We start from the raw sequence: 11089 nt of genomic DNA, 5'->3' as shown, positions 1-11089 counted from the left end.
GCAAGAGATGTGAGATCAGTAGTTTGTAAACTGGCCACCAGCATGTACCTCGCTGTGAGCAGATATCCTGGTCTGGGGTCTGCTGGTCCTGAACCTGGCTATGGCAGTTTGCTTTGCATCCCCACTTGTTTGTCTCACTGGTTTAGAAAGCTGTCCTTAACCAAGAGTGTCAGGACACTTGCACAAAGATTCTCTCTTCCTCTCTCTCATCTCTCTAAGATGGGTTTAATATTTTAAATTTTTCTAAAATTTAGGATAATTTAACAAAAAGAAGAGGAAAAAAAAAATGTTACACATTCTGTAGTGACATGGAGCCTAGCAGATGCCAACCAGATGAAAAATATGAAAAATAAGTTCTGTGGATTTATTGTATTCTCCTCTGAAAAGCTTGCTCATTTTATCCAGTGACATTTTTACCTTTCCAGAAATTAGGCAGTCTGAGGTTTACCTTGTGATGAGAGTCTAATATGCATTCTAGCAAACTGGGAAAGCCATAACATAAGCCCTGCAGCAATATTCAAAACACCCAGCCTTTTCTTATTGCTATTGTTTATCAGTGTATAAGTCTTGAAGTAAAAGAATCTAAATCAGAAAATGGAAAACAAATTATTTCCCATCTACATGTCTTTCTATCCAGCAAGCAAAACCCTGGCTTCCTGTGTCCTGTATGAAATACCGATATACGTATATATATATATAATTATTTTTTTTTCCTGCCAATGACCACCTTGTCAGCAGATTCTTATTAATACCTATAAGCTACTTCTGCTCACATCTCTTAACTTAGGGAGCACGTATTTCTATGCACAGACAGGTAGACATAGTAATGGAGGGGAACACGCTTTTGGGGCAGAATGGCCAACAGCCACAGCTTTTTGAGAGTCTGACTTATCTCTCAATTGGCCTTTACAGTAAACTGATAGAAAGAACAGGCAGGACTCTCAAAGAGGCAAGGCATAATGGAAAGGCAACAGATAACTCAGAAAAATAAACAAATCAATACCAACCAGAAGTGAAATAGGAGCAGACTAACCACATATTGTTAAAGGAAACCAGAGCTTTATCAAGGAGTCTTTAGCTTGCTCACTGTTGCATGATGGAACAGTTAAAATATCTAGCATTATAAAGTTTGCTAAAATCACACTGCTGCAGCCTTACAAGAGATGAAAATTATTTCCATCCAATTCTCAAAGGGAACTTTCAGAAATTAAAAATTGGAATCTGCCTTTGTAAGGAAATATCAATGTATCGTAACATTTGAGAACCTAATTCAGTCAAAGTACCTTTTTGATGTTTCCCTTGGAACTTATTACATGAGAATCCTTGTATGCTGCAGGAGCCCAGTGGGTGAGTAAAATAGAAGCACAGAGCAGCCCGGGTTCTCAGCTGGTTGGCATGGGGCTTTGGCTTGGCTTTGCCGCAGCCTGTGGAATGAATCACTTGATGCTACCTGCGTCTGGCCCTAATTAGCTGCAGAGCAACCTGGGAAGATCATTAAGCTCAGTGAGGGCAGAGGGAAGCAAAGAAAGAAGGAAAATTGTGGAGGGTAAAGAAGAAAGCATTAGTTTGTTAGCTGAAACTACGCCTCAGGAGGGGGAACCTGGATGGCAGTCACACTTTGGTTCATGGATTGGGGCAACGAGTAAAGCTAGGAGTAGTTAGATGTTTGACTCATCTTTGAATCTCACCTTTAAAATGACTCAGGTCGTTACTTCTTCCATGTGAAATAAATTGAGGGGGTATCTGGATCAGTAACTTTTCCATTCCAATGTGCAAATTTTGCTAATATTTATTTATTTATTATCCTCCTGCACTGTGCAAAATGACATCCAAGATGAGCTAATTAGAACCCAGAAGTGAATTTTAATTCTTTTCAGGTCACCTGAGCACATGAGCCAACGGCAGCACTTTATATAAAGGAAGGGCTAATAACCCAAAACAAAATAGGAGAATCAGTCCTTTCAGCTGGAACAAAGAGTTTGGTACCTTTTTGTTCAGGACCTTGATGAGCTGCGATGGCCCATTCTTTCACAGACAGCTCTCTGCATTTCAGATGGATTCAATGTACCAGTGAAGTTAGAGGTGAGCTGAATCCAAGCTCAAATAAAATGGGGAGCAGCAGCAGCCAAGCAACGAGAAAGCACCTTACCATTTTGTCTGTTTCATGTGAGCTTGGAATGCAGGAACAACAGAAACAGAGCTAACAAAAAGCATCACGAAAGTAGTGAGTCCTCAATTAATACACTCAGCAATAGGTTGTATCCAGATTTGTACAAGTGCAGGAGGTGTGTTTCTCTGAAATTAGAAAGGGGTGAGAGCAACACTTTGGTTTTCCAGGAATCCCACAGGATGGGACAGAGCTGAGATACATCAATAGAAATTGAATTAGATTTACAATACTGCCCTATAACCTAATTATAACGTGGTTGGAGATGTATGGTAATTTATCAGTAAAGAGAGTCCTATTGAACATGTTAGTCATAGGCTTCACACTGCAGCCAATTTTCATTAATCAAGTAGCTAGATAGTTGCTCTCACCACTTATAAAAGAGGGTGAGTTAAGTTTCTTCTGTGGAGTTGGACTGGCTCAGTCCCCAAACAGATAATGCACAAGTTAAGGAAAAAAAACAACATCTTTTTTAATATGCAGGCCATGTTTGCAATATGTATGAGTTTAGTGACTCCAGTGAGTTTACAGCAGATGGGAAGTTAACTCTGCATGTTATAGTCTGCTTCACCTATCTGTAATGTGAGCAAGGCAAATCCTACACATAAAAAACATTCCATAGGTGGCAAATAAAACCATCAGATGTTTTGGGGAGGAGGAGTAAAGGTTGCCCAGCCACATTTAGAATTATAGAGTCATTAAGGCTGGAAAAATACCTGTATGATTATTTAGTCAAAATATCTACCCACTAACCATATTCCTCAGTGCCACATCTACACATTTCTTCAACGCTTCCAGAAACGGCGACTCCATCACCTCCCTGGGCAGCCTGTTCCAGTGCCCAACCACTCTTTCTTGAAGACTTTTTTTCCTAATATCCAATCTGAACCTCCACTCGTGCAACTTGAGGACGTTCCTTCTTGTTCTATCACAGTTACCTGGGAGAAGGGGCTGACACCCCACCTCATCACAACCTCCTTTCAGATAGTTGTAGAGAGCAGTAAGGTCCCTGACCCTCCTCCAGACTGGGCAATTCCAGATGAACAATCCCCATGGCTTTCTCTTGCTCCACGGCCAGGGGAATGGAGTGGGCTTGGCCAGGCTGTGCTTGGCAGCTGCTCCCTGTAGGAGCTGGGCACCCTCATGCAACATCTGTACTTCAGTCAGCATGCGTATGCTTTATTTGTATTTACATGAAATTTATTAAAAAGAAAATGTTACAAAAAGAAGAGCATGTGACCACACAGCTCATAAGTATAGAATCAAGCAAGAGGAAGATTTACTGCTCAAACTCAATTGTGGCTCTGAGAGCCTCACATTTCTGCTTAAAAGCAACTGCATTTGCTGACTTCACTTATGAGCTGAGGCTACAAAACAGGAGTTCAGCCAGATGCTCTGTGTCTGCATCTCTCTGCCTTGTAATAGGGGCTGAAGCCTGCATCTATCAGTGCTCGCAGATGGGAGCTTCCTTCTCCCACTTATTTCCCCAGAAAATCCACTATTGGGCAGTGTTACCTGTCAGCATGCTATAAGCTGCCCAGTGCACGCCTGGACTTCCCTTTTCACCTTGATGTTCCTCTAGAACTACCATTTCACTTTGAGGATGGCAATCTCCAAGTGCCTGCTCTATGCCAGGGATAATGAACAAACTACGCACGTGCTGGAAGGTTGTGGTGCAGCTGCTACAACGAGTGAGGTTAGGGATCATACTGAGGAGATTAAATTGTTTGGGACGCAAAATTTACAATTGTAATGAGGATTTGTCTGTTGACTATTGTCATATCATCCATCAGCTATTTCTGGCCCTAGGCAATGGCCATACTGCTAGCTGGTTAATAACTTCTGCCTGCTTTCTTCTACGTTAGCTCATTGCTTTATTTTGCTTCAGCAAGTTTCAGCACCTAAAATAATGAAGTTAAAAATGGATGAAGCTTTAATTTCTGAGTGCTTCATACATGCGGATTCACCCACAGAAGTGTAAAATGTCAACTGCTAATTTATTTTCTTCTTACATGATGCGTAAGGCTTGGCAGAAAAAAATAACTAATTTTCCTCTTTAAAGTATCATTTTTTTTTAAGCCTGAAAATGTTTCTTTCTCAGCTTCTGCCATATGAGGCAGCACATATTCTATGTTGTCCTTATCTAGACTTCTCAATTACCTCCAGATCTCATAATCTCAGGTCCATCCCCATTTCTGAATTTTCCTTTGAATTTATCTGTCTTCTATGATTTTACATTTAAGTACCACCGCCTTTTCAGTTGCTTGTTGTCACTGAATAGTCTTTCCTTAAAGCTGGCACACCTATTTCATTAGTTTCTGTGTATGTGTCAGGGTAGTGCTCAGTGTTATCTTGGTGAGAAGACACAGCGTCCCTTGTCCTATGCTGGGACAGAGAGAGCAGCCTCCCAGTGCCTAATACAGTTTGGGGAGCAGGGGGAACAGGAAGGGATGGGAAGGATCCCATCCCTATTCAGATCCTATTTAGATCAGATCTAAAAGATTAGATCAGAAGTAAGAGATCTGTACCAGCCCCATCGGAGTTGCTTACAGAGGAGAAAGTAATTTTAATGTACCTGTTCCTCTTTCACAAGATTTTAAAAATATGTTTATTATAAAGCAGTCACTAGAACAAGTGAAGAATCATTCTGGTAGCTAGGGCTAAGATAGAAAATCCTATATCTTACTTTGTTCTTTTGTTTTGCAATAAGAATTCTTCAGATTACACACGTGAGTAAAGTTTTGATAACAATTTGACTCCTTTTTATCCTTTCATCATCATCGGCTGGAGAAAATTATTTGGGCACCTGTACAATCAATGGGTGTACAATTGTACAATCAGTAGGTACACAGTCAATAGGTATACAGAAGTTAAACTTAGTAGGACCATCACAGTGGAAAGATAATCAAAATAAATGAAAATGCTCACCAATATCATAGGCTCACAGCAAAACCCCACAAGAAGCAATCTCCAGAGAGAGAGCCTTCCTCAGTCACACTCAGCCCTTAAATGGGTCTAGGAGAGGTGCAGCCAGGCTCCACCCGTTCTGGTAGCACAGGTGAATTTCCTTCACCTGTGCTCCCATGGCTGACTCATTGCTTGCCTCAGGTGGTCAATCAAAGGTTCAGGCCATGATCAACAGTTCCCATACAGCGCCTAAATATAAATTTCTGTCTTGGAGATGGCATTTGCTGGTGCCAAGCCAGTACTATGAGGCATGACTCTCTAGTTGCACAGGTAGTTTTACATTTATTAGTTCCTGTTCTTTCCTTCAACATTTACAGCTGAAATCATTTTCCCAATGGCTCTAACAAATCATTCTGATTCTCCATTAGCTGTAATGGTATTATTCTTTCATGGGAAAACCCTACATATTTTGTAAGTTCTTAAATTCTCAAATTCTGGGAATGGAAAATATCTTATCTAGTTGTGTGACAGAGGTCTAACAATTTATTTCCATCTGGAGAACTGTAAACACTCATCAATAATGACTAAAGGATAATGCTACAGACCTCTAAACACTGATATCTTCCAGAGTCCACAAGACTAAAAGCAATAAGAATAAAAGCTGTCCAAATTGTTCTTACATTTAAGATGCTTAACACATTCTAACTGAAATTCTGAGCCCTTAGTCTTTAGATAAGTCCTCTTTCCATCTTTTTCTTTTGATCTTCATTTCCTTTTGTTCCTTCCTTCCTTCCTTCTTCAGAAATTCTTCTTTTGTTAACATATGCAATTGCGTATGCATTTTGCACCTATATGAACTTCTAGCATTCGTGATATCCTGCAGTAAGTCAAGCTCCAGATAAAATGGTTTAATTTTAATTCCAAGAAAATTCCATGCTACTCAAGTTTCTTTCCAAATTTAGTTTCACCTATCATTTTGGTTTTCATTCTATCTTGAATTAGTTTTCTTTAATTAAAGAGTTTTCTGCACGAGCGAAATCCAGTGCATGCTCAGCTCTACTTATGGGATTATATTATATTATTTGAGGGAAAAATAGATAGTTTTATGATTACAGATAATTTGCTGTAATGCTCTTATTTTATAGCAATCAGTGGAAATAAAGATGGAATAAAATAACAGGCAGAAAAATCCGTGTTATAATCCACATAATAGTGTGAAAAGAAGAGAATTAATGCCTAATTTTGCCATAAACTTGCTTTTTCCTGAGTTTGAGGTAATATTGTTTGTAACCTTATTGTTAACATTAATGCAAGTTTTGGTATTACCCAGCATTTTATAGGGCAGATTTTACAACTGCTTTATACCATCTTCGATACTGTTAGAAAAGAGATTCAAAATGGGGCAAAGTTTCTAGTAAGTTGTAATGAGTAGCACTCTGAGGTGCAGAAAAGTCCCATGCTGTTTCAAATTCCTCATTCTGAAAATGAAGCTGAATGCCTCCCCCAGTGAAACTCTGTCTTTAAGCTGCAGAGATTTCCTGATTTTTGAAGCAGCGGCTTTTTGTGATTTCATCATATTCTCTCTAAAGCTAGAAGTGAAATGGAAAGGCACAAAAATGTTAAGGAAAGAAAATGTAAATTTAACTGAAAGTTTAGACTCTCAGGGCAAATCTTTGGAAAGTGTATTTTTGTCTCCACAGTAGAGTTGACATGTGAGTGCATTGGTTATATCTCCTGCAATGAAAATTCTTAGCATGTCTTGAATGTCAGCTGATAATGACAAGTAAACAGATCTAGTTCATAGTCTAGATAATTTCTTTTTTTTGCACAAGGCACAGAGTGAATTTGAATTTCAGCCTATGCCAGGGTGAAAATACCCATCAAGATGCTAGAACAACACACTGCCCACTGAGATTAAACGATTCACTGAAGACCTGTGAACTGCTATTCAAACAGACATGAGATTATCTGTGTAATCACTCAAATTTAAAGAAATAGCAATACCATATTATTTGGAACTGTTCACTTCTCCTGCGAAATATATGTATTGTCCTGTCAGCACGACCTGTCTGTTTCTGTAGCTCTTATGGCAGAAATGTGTTTCTGTCACTGCAACAATGCAGCAGGGAGTGGATACCAGCGTTTTTACACCAATGTCATATTCAGCCACCTGCTTTGTCCATAAAACCTGTAATCTCGAGATGAATGACAGCATAGAAAACGTTGGGAATTGAATCATTACCAAGGCAAGCATTTGATTTTTGTCCAATTCGTTTGCTGCACTTATTTGTCACATAGATGATCAGTGGACTGTGGAGGAAGGCTGGGTTCTCCCACAGTATGGAAAAGGAGAGTGGAGTTGGGTGCAGGTGCTCCATCACCCACCCATGCTCCCACTCACCTCCACCTATAGTTGAGAGAGTTCAGAACTCCAAATACCCATACTACAATTGCCTACCAAACACCAACTCAATAGAAATGAGCTTCCCGTGCAATATCACTTTTACATACAGAGCATGACAGTGGAAAATTAGCATTTAAAACACTGCAGTTTTTGCACTCAATGTTATAACACAAAAAATGTTTTAGTTTAATGTCACTTTGAAATTGGGAAGAATCTAAAGAGACACGAAGCCAATGAAGTTGTTGCCAAGCATCACTCTGGGTAGATGTCAGGTGTGAAGGTCTAGCACAGAGCCTCATTAAGCATGTTTGCACCAATACTTTGGTGCTTATTTCAGCATTCTGGTATACATATGATTTTCAAGGACCTTCATAGGCTGATTTCACCATAAGACAAGTACCCTGAGAATATTTTACCACAGTCATTGCCCATTTTCTCCTTAGTTGGTTGTTTTCAACATTCAAGAATCAATGGAGCCCTTTCAGTGTCTTCACTACAGCACATTCTGCAGCTCCACAGATTACACTTTCAATACACTGAGTATATCTAATCCAAGGAGGTTTGATTTTTACACGATATGCATCACTGTGCTCTCTGAGAACCTGTAAGAAGACCTATGCTTTTCTGCAACATCCTCTCTAACTGCTCCTCCCATTACATTCCAAGGTCTGTAGCTGTTTTGTGTCCAGTAACTGGAGCTTTAGTGTACATAACTTTGCTATAGTACTTGACCTGCAATAACTTAGAAGAAAGTCATTTTTCCCCCTCCTTCTATTAGTGGCAGAACTGCTTCTCTCTGGGATGTGTTGCAATGGTAATTGCTTTTATCCAAATCATGTCTACCAACAACATGGTCTCCCTGGGCTCAGTGTATTCAGCACCCTAAAATGTAGAAAAATGTGTGCCTTTCTACATCTCAGTTGTCCAGCTGGGAGAAATATAGGTTAAGTTTTGACTCCACATTGTTTCCATCCTGTGAGTATGCTGTAAAAAGAAAGGGGAAGGGATAAGTATTTTAATTTCCTTCCATATGGGAGACTCCAGGAATTTTGAATGACTGAGGATCCTCTAAACCATTCTCAGCCTCACTCTCTCAGCTCCTCTGTAAATGACTCAGGAACTCCGCAATTCAGAAAATCCTGCCTGACTTAAGTGTGAAATCCTCCAGTTCTAGAGATGGGCAACATGGCCCATGGATGTCTGCTGAGGCACTGAAGTTCTTCACCATGATATAAAATGTTTGTGTCATGCACTTTTTAACATGATCTAAGCTGTTAGGGATGCAAACAACACTTGTGGCCTACAGGTTACAGTCCTTGGCTCCCAAAATGACTTAGGGGAAGTCCTGACTCACATTTCAGCTTTTGAAGCAGGCTCTTATCTCACATGCCAGTAAAATGACTCGACATACAAACTGTATGATGATGATGAGCCATTCTCTCTGGTGCTCCTCCTATTGGACCTGTTCTGCTAGATTTGATTCAGTTCTATTCTGAGTTAAGTAATAACTGGTCTGACTGAGTCTATACCCCTCTGGTCAGTGCACTCTGCTGAGATCAAGGAAGCTGAAATCCCAATCCCTGCTAAATATTTAATGTTTTATGCATGATGAGCAGCTCCCACAGGAGGGATTCCCAGCACAGAAGAGAAAAAAATCAAATCATCCGGAAGAGTGGCTTGAGCCTGGCCCTTTGACATTGCAGGGATGTTCTAATTCAATTATCAGATCCTGAAAGGTAGAACTTTTCTTGATTTTCTTCTTGCACTCAAAATAGGAACATCTAGCTCTGAGTTTACAGATCATAATTGCAGGTAAAGGAGAAGACAACACACCTCTCACTAACTGGGTGAGTTAAATGTTATGATCTTTTCTTTTATATTTTACTTCTGACTCCTTGTTGGGTAGGTTGGTATGTTGCTCTGAAAATACAAATATGCCCACACAGCAGAGCTGGAGTCCTTTTGGCAGGACGCTGCATTGCAAGTGAAGAATACTTGAGGAACCTTGTTTCTGTCTTTGTTCAGGAAAACTGCAAAATTTTGTGAAAGAAAGTACTGAGTGAAGAACAGGATCTGATGCTTTTTCAGAGTCTGAAATTAAGCATGAATCAACAAGAAGATGGAATTAAGAATGCTTCCTTATTTTGCTAGGGAGAATACACAGGGAGTATCTTCTACTAAACATAGTAACTCATGACCATTTATTTGACTACTTGGGTTCATTCTCATTTAAAATAATTTTTATGCACCTATCCTGGAATCTATGTGTCCTTCCACATTGCTTTTCCCCGTTGTTCCTACTTCATATACAATAATTAGTATCACAGAACAGCCTCGAGGCATAAAAAGAAGTCCCTTTGAAATGGAAGTTCAGTTGGAAGGTGCTCTCCAGAAGCATGCTTAAAGTGATCGCAGAGGGTTAGTCTGTTGAAGTCAATCATAAGATAGGCATTGTGCAGCACCAAGCACTGGGGATGCAGATCTGTTCTGCTCATAAAGCCATTTCAGACCTCTTTCTTCCTACAGCCAGCTCACCAAGAAGTACTTATGTTTATCCATACCATTAGTTGGCATTGCTTTGCTGAGGAAGCTGCTATGGCCACCACAGTTGGGACTGTGTGTTCCCCTCCTTCATTTCCTTTCCCAATGCATAACAACATTAACCATTTTGGCAGTGGGATCTATTATGGTAAAGAGTTTGATCATGCTCAGAATTGTGTCACATCTTCAAACGTCAGCCCCACCAGCTAAATTTTATGGTAACTGCCTGCAGTAACAGACTGCCAGCTGAGTACTTCCCAGATTTCCTCTTTGTGTTCAGTTTATATGTTACTCTATCAGACCTTTATTTCTTAACTGCTCTTTTCTTTTCCATGAAGAAAGGGACAAGATAAGAAGGAGGAACTGATTGGTTTCCTTGATATGCTTCCTAATTGTATGAATCCAAATCAAATCTCTGCTTTTATCAAATGCAGGTATTGAATGAATAAAATTTCATCTTGAAGTACTGAAAAAAATGATTAGAATGTTATTTAGCTGTCAGGCACTCAAAAGGATCAGAGGACAATTAATGCATAGTCCGACTGCAAATTTGAATTATTCTGTTGGTATATTTATTTTTTTCACATTGCAAAAACGAAGAAGATCCCTTCCTCCTGTTTTCTGTTGCATGGATGGAAGTGTCTTGTGAAACCAGGGAAATTCCAGATCAATCCTAATGTGATATGCCACTGATGTAACTGAAGGCTGTGAATGCAAGATGACATCTGGGTGGTATTAGCAGAATTTATATTAAATTAGAAGAATATGAATATTTAGAATAATATGATGTAGAATCCTTTACCAGACTTCTGTGCAACAGAAGTGTGATTCTGTGATTCAGCTGTTTGAATTAGCAATGAAAAATGGGTTAAAAATAAATAAAAATGAAGATTTTCTTCCTTTGCTTCTGACATATAAAATTATAAAATATTATCACAGATCTTTCAAGAGACGATGTCAGTTTTGGAATGACTGCTGACTATTATATTTGGGCTGAATTCAAGAGGGCACAGTATTTTAGAACCTGATTATCTCTCCTAACTTGCTCTTTATCTCAGTGGGTGGAATAG

Source organism: Meleagris gallopavo, chromosome 4, assembly GCF_905368555.1.
Source record: "Meleagris gallopavo chromosome 4, MGAL_WU_HG_1.1, whole genome shotgun sequence".
In the NCBI taxonomy this organism is placed as follows: Eukaryota; Metazoa; Chordata; class Aves; order Galliformes; family Phasianidae; genus Meleagris; species Meleagris gallopavo.
This window is presented reverse-complemented; position numbering follows the sequence as displayed.